We start from the raw sequence: 10,041 nt of genomic DNA on the forward strand, positions 1-10,041 counted from the left end.
CAGCTGGGCAGAAAACCAACACACAAGGCAATAAAAGCAATAATAGAAGAAGGTACAAAATGTGTAGGGACCTGGGACAGAGAATGGTTTAACAACAGCTTAGAGGGTCAGGAAAGCCTTCGGGGAGGATGTGGAAAGGAGGTTGCCGATCAGAAGATATTCCAGACAAAAGGAACAGCAAGGCACAAAGGTGCGAACAGCTTGCCTGCTTAGAGAGACGTGAGAACTTCAGTGTGACTGGAGCCCTGGGTGTGTGGAGGGGGAGGGAAAGATGAGAGATGAGGCGGAAAGTAGGTTGAGACCAGGCTGGAATAGCCTTTGGATGGCAGGTTAAGGAGCACTGGTTTTATTCTTGAGGTCAAGGGTTCTCAAAGTGTGGTTCCTGAACCAGCAACATCAGCATCACCTGAGAACTTAATAAATATGCAAATTCTCAGGGCCCAGACCTACCCAGTCAGTAGGGCTACAGGCGGGGCCCAGCTGGCTCTGTTTTAGCACGCCCTCCAGCTAATTCCTAATGCATTGTACAGTTTGGGCATCACTTTCCTAGGTAGTATAGAGCCAGGGTTGGTTTGTGACCAGGGCAGTGCCATAATAACACTCTGAAGTGGAAAGTACTCTGATAGCAGAATGGAAGCTATACTGAATAGAGGGGGTGAGGCTGCAATTGGGGCAGACGAGAGTGCAATCATGTGCAAAGTAATACATCTCAGGGACTTCTCTGGTGGCACAGTGGTTAAGAATCCACCTGCCAATGCAGGGGACACAGGTCCGAGCCCTGGTCCGGGAAGATCCCACATGCCTCGGAGCAACTAAGCCCGTGTGCCACAACTACTGAAGCCCGCGCGCCTAGAGCCCAGGCTCCACAACAAGAGAAGCCACTGCAATGAGAAGCCCCCGCACCGCAACGAAGAGTAGCCCCCGCTAACTGCAACTAGAGAAAAGCCCACGTGCAGCAACCAAGGCCCAACACAGCTGATAAGTAAATAAATAAATAGTTTTTAAAAAGTGTCTTTAAAAAACAAAAGAAGAAAGAAATACATCTGAGATAGGGCTTCCCTGGTGGCGCAGTGGTTAAGAATCCGCCTGCCAATGCAGGGGACACGGGTTCAAGCCCTGGTCCGGGAAGATCCCACATGTCGCGGAGCAACTAAGCCCACCCAGCACAACTACTGAGCCTGCGCTCTAGAGCCCATGAGCCACAACTACTGAGCCTGCGTGCCACAACTGCTGAAGCCCATGTGCCTAGAGTGCATGCTCTACAACAAGAGAAGCCACCGCAATAACACCGCGCACTGCAATGAAGAGTAGCCCCTACTCGCCGCAGCTAGAGAAAGACTGCACAGCTACAAAGACCCAACACAGCCATAAATAAGTAAGTTAGTAAATAAATAAATAAATAAATAAATAAAAGAAATACATCTGAGATGGTGGATGTGGCAGAAACTGGTAGATGTCCTTCCAAATCTGTTCTCCCTTTCTTCTATAGTAACAGAACTCCTGATTTTTAGCTGGACATGTTTCTCTGAAAGACTAAATATCCCAGCCTCCTTTGCAGTTAGGTGTGATCACGTAACCGAGTTTTGGCTGACAGGATGTGAGTGGAAGAGATGTGTGTCACTATGAGGTCTTTTTTTTTTTTGCGGTACGTGGGCATCTCACTGCTGTGGCCTCTCCCATTGCGGAGCACAGGCTCCGGACACGCAGGCTCAGCGGCCATGGCTCACGGGCCCAGCCGCTCCGCGGCATGTGGGATCTTCCCGGACCGGGGCACGAACCCGTGTCCCCTGCATCAGCAGGTGGACTCCCAACCACTGCGCCACCAGGGAAGCCCCACTATGAGGTCTTGAGTGCCAGTGTGCGTGCCCTCCATGTCCCCCGCTTCCCCTGGCTGGGATGAGGCATGGTGGCCACCCATCTTGAAACATGTGGTCAAAGACACCATAGGAACAGCTGAGCAACAAGATAAGAAGCTAGGTTCCCTCGTAGTAATCGTACCAGCCTGAGACTGCTGTGGCCAGATGGTTATATACTTCTATTTTATTTAAGTCACAATTATTTTGGGTGTCTCTTAGAGAAACCAAACCTATATTCTAGTTGATACAGTGAGTAGCTGGCATGCCAAGCCCTCTTTTCAAACTATACCTGTTTCCTTCTCTTCCCTTCTTCTCCTCTTTCTTTTTCAAAAGAATTTGAGAAAACTTATAACTGAGGGTGTGTCTCATAAGTTTCATAAAACACAAATATAAAGTTAAGCCCATCTGATTTAATGGAGTTGCTGTCATTAAGCATTAGATTTAGCTTTGAGCTTCCTGGAAGCTAAGGCGAAAAATGGAAAGGAAATATGATGAATCAGTCTCAGAACATTTGATATCAGAGTAAAGGGCATCTCCCAGTTTTCAGGACAAAAATTCTAATAATTTGTCATGCTGGAGAAATTTCTCAACTAGAGTCATATGTTGATAACATTCTCCAAAAATTTGGCAGCAAAAGGAGACTGAGTTTCACATGGTGATTTCTTATCACAAGCTTTGATGAAAGCTCAGGGCCTGTTGTTAAAACAACTCTGGGAGGACGGTTATGCAAGGGACAAAGCTAGGGTGATGCTCAGCACTGTACATGAATTTGATCCTCTCAACAACCTATGTCAAAGCAGGTAATATTATTACACTTATTTTACAGATGAGGAAACTAGGATACAGAAAGGGGAATGGCCAGATCAGAGAGTTGGTGGTGAGCCAGTTTTGTAAGGCAGGTCTTAGACTCCAGAGGCCCTTTTTACACGTCCCTCTCTAGGGCCTACCAGCACCCTCACATACAAAATTGTAGGTATTGTGGGTTGAGAATCAGAGAAAAGCACAAAAATCATTGCCCCAGACGGAGGGCAGGAGGGAAGATGGCAGAGTAGAAGGACGTGCACTCACTCCCTCTTGCGAGAGCACTCGAATCACAACTAACTGCTCAACAATCATTGACAGCAAGACACTGGAACTCACCAAAAAAGATACCCCACATCCAAAGACAAAGGAGAAGCCACAATGAGACAGTAAGAGGGGCGCAATCACAATACACTCAAATCCCATAACTGCTGGGTGGGTGACTCACAAACTGGAGAACACTTATACTACATAAGTCCACCCACTGGAGTGAAGGTTCTGAGCCCCACGTCAGGCTTCCCAACCTGGGGGTCTGGCAATGGGAGGAGGAATTCCTAGAGAACCAGACGCTGAAGGCTAGTGGGATTTGATTGCAGGACTTTGACAGGACTGGGGGAAACAGACACTCCACTCTTCGAGAGCACACACAAAGTAATATGCACATCGGGACCCAGGGGAAGAAGCAGTCACCCTATAGGAGACTGAACCAGACCTATCTGCTAGTGTTGGAGGGTCTTCTGCAGAGGCGGGGGGTGGCTGTGGCTCACCGTGGGGACAAGGACACTGGCAGCAGAAGTTCTGAGAAATGCCCCTTGGCTTGAGCCCTCCCAGAGTCCGCCATTAGCCCCACCAAAGAGCCAGGTAGGATCCAGTGTTGGGTTGCCTCAGGCCAAACAACTAACAGGGAGGGAACCCCATCCCACCTATCAGCAGACAAGTGGATTAAAGTTTTACTGAGCTCTGCCCACCAGAGCAACACCCAGCTCTACGCACCACCAGTCCCTCCCATCAGGAAACTTGTACAAGCCTCTTAGATAGCCTCATCCACCAGAGGGCAGACAGCAGAAGCAAGAAGAACTACAATCCTGCAGCCTGTGGAACAAAAACCACCTTCACAGAAAGATAGACAAGATGAAAAGGCAGAGGGCTATGTACCAGATGAAGGAACAAGATAAAACCCCAGAAAAACAACTAAATGAAGTGGAGATAGGCAACCTTCCAGAAAAAGAATTCAGAATAATGATAGTGAAGATGATCCAGGACCTCAGAAAAAGAATGGAGGCAAAGATGGAGAAGATGCAAGAAATGTTTAACAAAGACCTAGAAGAATTAAAGAACAAATAGAGATGAACAGTAAAATAACTGAAATGAAAAATCCACTAGAAGGAATCAATAGCAGAATAACTGAGGCAGAAGAACGGATAAGTGACCTGGAAGACAGAATGGTGGAATTCACTGCTGCCGAACAGAATAAAGAAAAAAGAATGAAAAGAAATGAAGACAGCCTAAGAGACCTCTGGGACAATATTAAACACAACAACATTCGCATGATAGGGGTCCCAGAAGGAGAAGAGAGAGAAAGGACTCGAGAAAATATCAGAAGAGATTATAGTCCAAAACTTCCCTAACATGGGAAAGGAAATAGCCACCCAAGTCCAGGAAGCACAGAGAGTCCCAGGCACGATAAACCGAAGGAGAAACACGCTGAGACACAAAGTAATCATATTGACAAAAATCAAAGACAAAGAAGTCATTGAAAGCAACGAGGGGAAAATGACAAATAACATACAAGGGAACTCCCATAAGGTTAACAGCTGATTTCTCAGCAGAAACTCTACAAGCCAGAAGGGAGTGGCATGATATATTTAAAGTGATGAAAGGGAAGAGCCTACAACCAAGATTACTCTACCCGGCAAGGATGCAATTCAGATTTGACGGAGAAATCAAAAGCTTTACAGAGAAGCAAAAGCTAAGATAATTCAGCACCACCAATCCAGCTCTACAACATATGCTAAAGGAACTTCTCTAAGTGGGAAACACAAGAGAAGAAAAGGACCTACAAAAACAAACCAAAAACAATTAAGAAAATGGTAATAGGAACATACGTATCTATAATTACCTTAAACGAGAATGGATTAAATGCTCCAACCAGAAGACACAGACTGGCTGAATGGATACGAAAACAAGACCCGTATATATGCTGTCTACAGAAGACGCACTTCAGACCTAGGGACACATACAGACTAAAAGTGAGGGGAAGGAAAAAGATGTTCCATGCAAATGGAAATCAAAAGAAAGCTGGAGTAGCAATACTCATATCAGATAAAATAGACTTTAAAATAAAGAATGTTACAAGAGACAAGGAAGGACACTACATAATGATCAAGGGATCAATCCAAAAGGAAGATATAACAATTATAAACATATATGCACCCAACATGGGAGCACCTCAATACATAAGGCAACTGCTAACAGCTCTAAAGGAGGAAATCGACAGTAACACAATAATAGTGGGGGACTTTAACACCTCACTTACACCAATGGACAGATCATCCAAACAGAAAATTAATAAGGAAACACAAGCTTTAAATGACACAATAGACCAGACAGATTTAATTGATATTTATAGGACATTCCATCCCAAAACAGTAGATTACACTTTCTTCTCAAGTACACATGGAACATTCTCCAGGATAGATCACATCTTGGGTCACAAATCAAGCCTCAGTAAATTTAAGAAAATTGAAATCATATCAACCATCTTTTCTGACCACACGTTACGAGATTAGAAATCAATTACAGGGGAAAAAACACAACAAACACAAACACATGGAGGCTAAACAATACGTTACTAAATAACCAAGAGATCACTGAAGAAATCAAAGAGGAAATCAAAAAATACCTAGAGACAAATGACAATGAAAACACGACGATCCAAAACCTATGGGACGCAGCAAAAGGAGTTCTAAGAGGGAAGTTTATAGCAATACAAGCCTACCTCAAGAAACAAGAAAAATCTCAAATAAACAATCTAACCTTACACCTAAAGGAACCAGAGAAAGAAGAACAAACAAAACCCAAAGTTAGCAGAAGGAAAGAAATCATAAAGATCAGAGCAGAAACAAAGAAAACAATAGCAAAGATCAATAAAACTAAAAGCTGGTTCTTTGAGAAGATAAAATTGATAAACCATTAGCCAGACTCTTCAAGAAAACGAGGGAGAGGACTCAAATCGATAAAATTAGAAATGAAAAAGGAGACGTTACAACAGACACCGCAGAAATACAAAGCATACTAAGAGACTACTACAAGCAACTCTATGCCAATAAAATGGACAGCCTGGAAGAAATGGACAAATTCTTAGAAAGGTATAACCTTCCAACACTGAACCAGGAAGAAACAGAAAATATGAACAGACCAATCACAAGTAAGGAAATTGAAACTGTGATTAAAAATGTTCCCAAAAAGTCCAGGACCAGATGGCTTCACAGGTGAATTCTATCAAACATTTAGAGAACAGCTAACACCCATCCTTCTCAAACTCGTCCAAAACATTGCAGAGGAAAGAACACTCCCAAACTCATTCTATGAGGCCACCATCACCCTGATACGAAAACTAGACAAAGATACTAAAAAAAAGAAAATTACAGACCAATACCACCGAAGAATATAGATGCAAAAATCCTCAACAAAATACTAGCAAACAGAATCCAATAATACATTAAAAGGATCATACGGGGCTTCCCTGGTGGTGCAGTGGTTGAGAGTCCGCCTGCTGATGCAGGGGACACGGGTTCGTGTCCCAGTCCGGGAAGATCCCACATGCCGTGGAGCGGCTGGGCCCGTGAGCCATGGCCGCTGAGCCTGTGCGTCCGGAGCCTGTGCTCCGCAACGGGAGAGGCCACAACATGAGATGCCCGTGTACCGCAAAAAAAAAAAAAGGATCATACGGGCTTCCCTGGTGGCGCAGTGGTTGAGAGTCCGCCTGCCGATGCAGGGGACGCAGGTTCGTGCCCCGGTCCAGGAAGATCCCACATGCTGCGGAGCGGCTGGGCCCGTGAGCCATGGCAGCTGAGCCTGCGCGTCCGGAGTCTGTGCTCCGCAATGGGAGAGGCCACAACAGTGAGAGGCCCGTGTACCGCAAAAAAAAAAAAAAAAAAAAAAAGGATCATACACCATGATCAAGTGGGATTTATCCCAGGGATGCAAGGATTCTTCAATATATGCAAATCAATCAATGTGATACACCATATTAACAAATTGAAGAAGAAAAACCATATGATCATCTCAATAGATGCAGAAAAAGCTTTTGCCAAAATTCAACACCGATTTATGATAAAAACTCTCCAGAAAGTGGGCATAGAGGGAACTTACCTCAACATAATAAAGGCCATATACGACAAACCCACAGCAAACATCATTCTCAATGGTGAAAAACTGAAAGCATTTCCTCTAAGATCAGGAACAAGACAAGGATGTCCTCTCTCACCACTATTATTCAACATAGTGTTGGAAGTCCTAGCCACGGCAGTCAGAGAAGAAAAAGAACTAAAAGGAATACAAATTGGAAAAGAAGAAGTAAAACTGTCACTGTTTGCAGATGACACGATACTATACATAGAGAATCCTAAAGATGCCGTCAGAAAACTACTAGAGCTAATCAATGAATTTGGTAAAGTTGCAGGATACAAAATTAATGCACAATGGACTTGAGGACATGGGGAGGGGGAAGGGTAAGCTGAGATGAAGTGAGAGAGTGGCATGGACTTATATATACCACCAAATGTAAAATAGATAGCGAGTGGGAAACAGCCACATAGCACAGGGAGATCAGCTCGGTGCTTGGTGACCACCTTGAGGGGTGGGATAGGGAGAGTGGGAGGGAGACGCAAGAGGGAGGAGATATGGGGATATATGTATATGTATAGCTGATTCACTTTGTTATAAAGCAGAAACTAACACACCATTATAAAGCAATTATACTCCAATAAAGATGTTAAAAAAAAAACAAAAAAACCCCAAAATTAATGCACAGATATCTCTTGCATTCCTATACACTAATGATGAAAAATCTGAATGAGAAATTAAGGAAACACTCCCATTTACCATTGCAACAAAAAGAATAAAATACCTAGGAATAAACCTACCTAGGGAGACAAAAGACCTGTATGCAGAAAACTACAAGACACAGATGAAAGAAATTAAAACAGATGGAGAGATATACCATGTTCTTGGATTGGAAGAATCAATATTGTGAAAATAACTATACTACCCAAAGCAATCTACAGATTCAATGCAATCCCTATCAAATTACCAATGGCATTTTTTACAGAACTAGAACAAAAACTCTTAAAATTTGTATGGAGACAGAAAAGACCCCGAAGAGCCAAAGCAGTTTTGAGGGAAAAAAACGGAGCAGGAGGAATCAGACTCCGTGACTTCAGACTATACTACCCATGCACGTATGGTCAACTAATCTATGACAAAGGAGGCAAGGATATACAATGGAGAAAAGACACTCTCTTCAATAAGTGGTGCTGAGAAAACTGGACAGCTACATGTAAAAGAATGAAATTAGAACACTCCCTAACACCATACACAAAAATAAACTCAAAATGGATTAGAGACCTAAATGTTAAGACCGGAAACTCTCGCACCGCAATGAAGAGTAGCCCCCGCTCGCCACAACTAGAGAAAGCCCGCCCGCAGCAACAAAGACCCAACGCAGCCAAAAAAAAAAAAAAAAGACTGGACACTCTAAAACTCTTAGAGGAAAACATAGGAAAAACACGCTTTGACATAAATCACAGCAAGATCTTTTTTGATCCACGTCTTAGAGAAATGGAAATAAAAACAAAAATAAACAAATGGGACCTAATGAAACTTAAAAACTTTTTCAAAGCAAAGGAAACTACAAACAACATGGAAAGACAACCCTCAGAACAGGAGAAAATATTTGCAAACGAATCAACGGACAAAGGATTAGTCTCCAAAATATATAAACAGCTCATGCAGCTCAATATTAAAAAAACAAACAACCCAATCCAAAAAATGGGCAGAAGATCTAAATAGACATTTCTCTAAAGAAGACATACAGATGGCCAAGAAGCACAAGAAAAGCTGCTCAGCATCACTAATTATTAGAGAAATGCAAATCAAAGCTACAATGAGGTATTACCTCACACCAGTTAGAATGGGCATCATCAGAAAATCTACAAACAACCAATGCTGGAGAGGGTTTGGAGAAAAGGGAACCCTCTTGCACTGTTGGTGGGAATGTAAGTTGATACAGCCACTATGGAGAACAGTATGGAGGTTGCTTAAAAAACTAAAAATAGACTTACTATATGACCCAGCAATCCCACTACTGGGCATATACCCAGAGAAAACCATAATTCGAAAAGACACATGCACCCCAATGTTCATTGCAGCACTATTTACAATAGCCAGGTCATGGAAGCAACCTAAATGCCCATCGACAGACAAACGGATAAAGAAAATGTGGTACATATATACAATGGAATATTACTCAGCCATTAAAAGGACTGAAATTGGTCATTTGTAGAGACGTGGATGGATCTAGAGACTGTCATACAGAGTGAAGTAAGCCAGAAAGAGAAAAACAAATATTGTATATTAACGCATATATGTGGAGCCTAGAAAAGTGGTACAGATGAACCGGTTTGCAGGGCAGAAACAGAGACACAGATGTAGAGAACAAACATATGGACACCAAGTGGGGAAAGTAGCAGGGGTGGTGGTGGTGGGATGAATTGGGAGATTGGGATTGACATGTATACACTAATATATATAAAATGGATGACTAATAAGAACCTGCTGTTTAAAAAAAATAAATAAAATACACAAATTCCAAAAAAAAAGAATCATTGCCCCAGAATATGCCTGTGTTAGCCAAGAGAAATTAGTGAGATCTGGTAAATATTAGAGGGACCTCTGAGCCTCTTAAGATAGGCTGCCGCTGATAGGGTGAGGAAGTAGGGGTAGGTACTCTGGAAGCAGAGGGGAAACCCCAAATTTTGAGCTTGATTTCGAGCTTGACTAGAACTTGTGGGGCTTCAAGAATGGAAGGAGAAATAATATTGAAAGTGCTGTCCTAGGGCAGCTAATGTCTAGAAAAAGAGAAAAAAACTCTTCTCTGTCTCACTTCTTACTGAGCACCCACTCAATAAGTACCAAGTATGTGCTAGGAACCCAAGTGACAACAAGGGAACTAGCCTACTGGGTGAAAGGCATTTTCTAAGTTGTCTCATTCTCAAAATAACTCTACAAAGAAGGTATGATTATTGGTGTGATTATGTCATTCTCTAGATGAGGAAACTGAGGCTCAGAGCTGTTAAATGATTTGCCCAAGTTCCCACAGCTG

Source organism: Lagenorhynchus albirostris, chromosome 10, assembly GCF_949774975.1.
Source record: "Lagenorhynchus albirostris chromosome 10, mLagAlb1.1, whole genome shotgun sequence".
Taxonomy (NCBI): Eukaryota; Metazoa; Chordata; class Mammalia; order Artiodactyla; family Delphinidae; genus Lagenorhynchus; species Lagenorhynchus albirostris.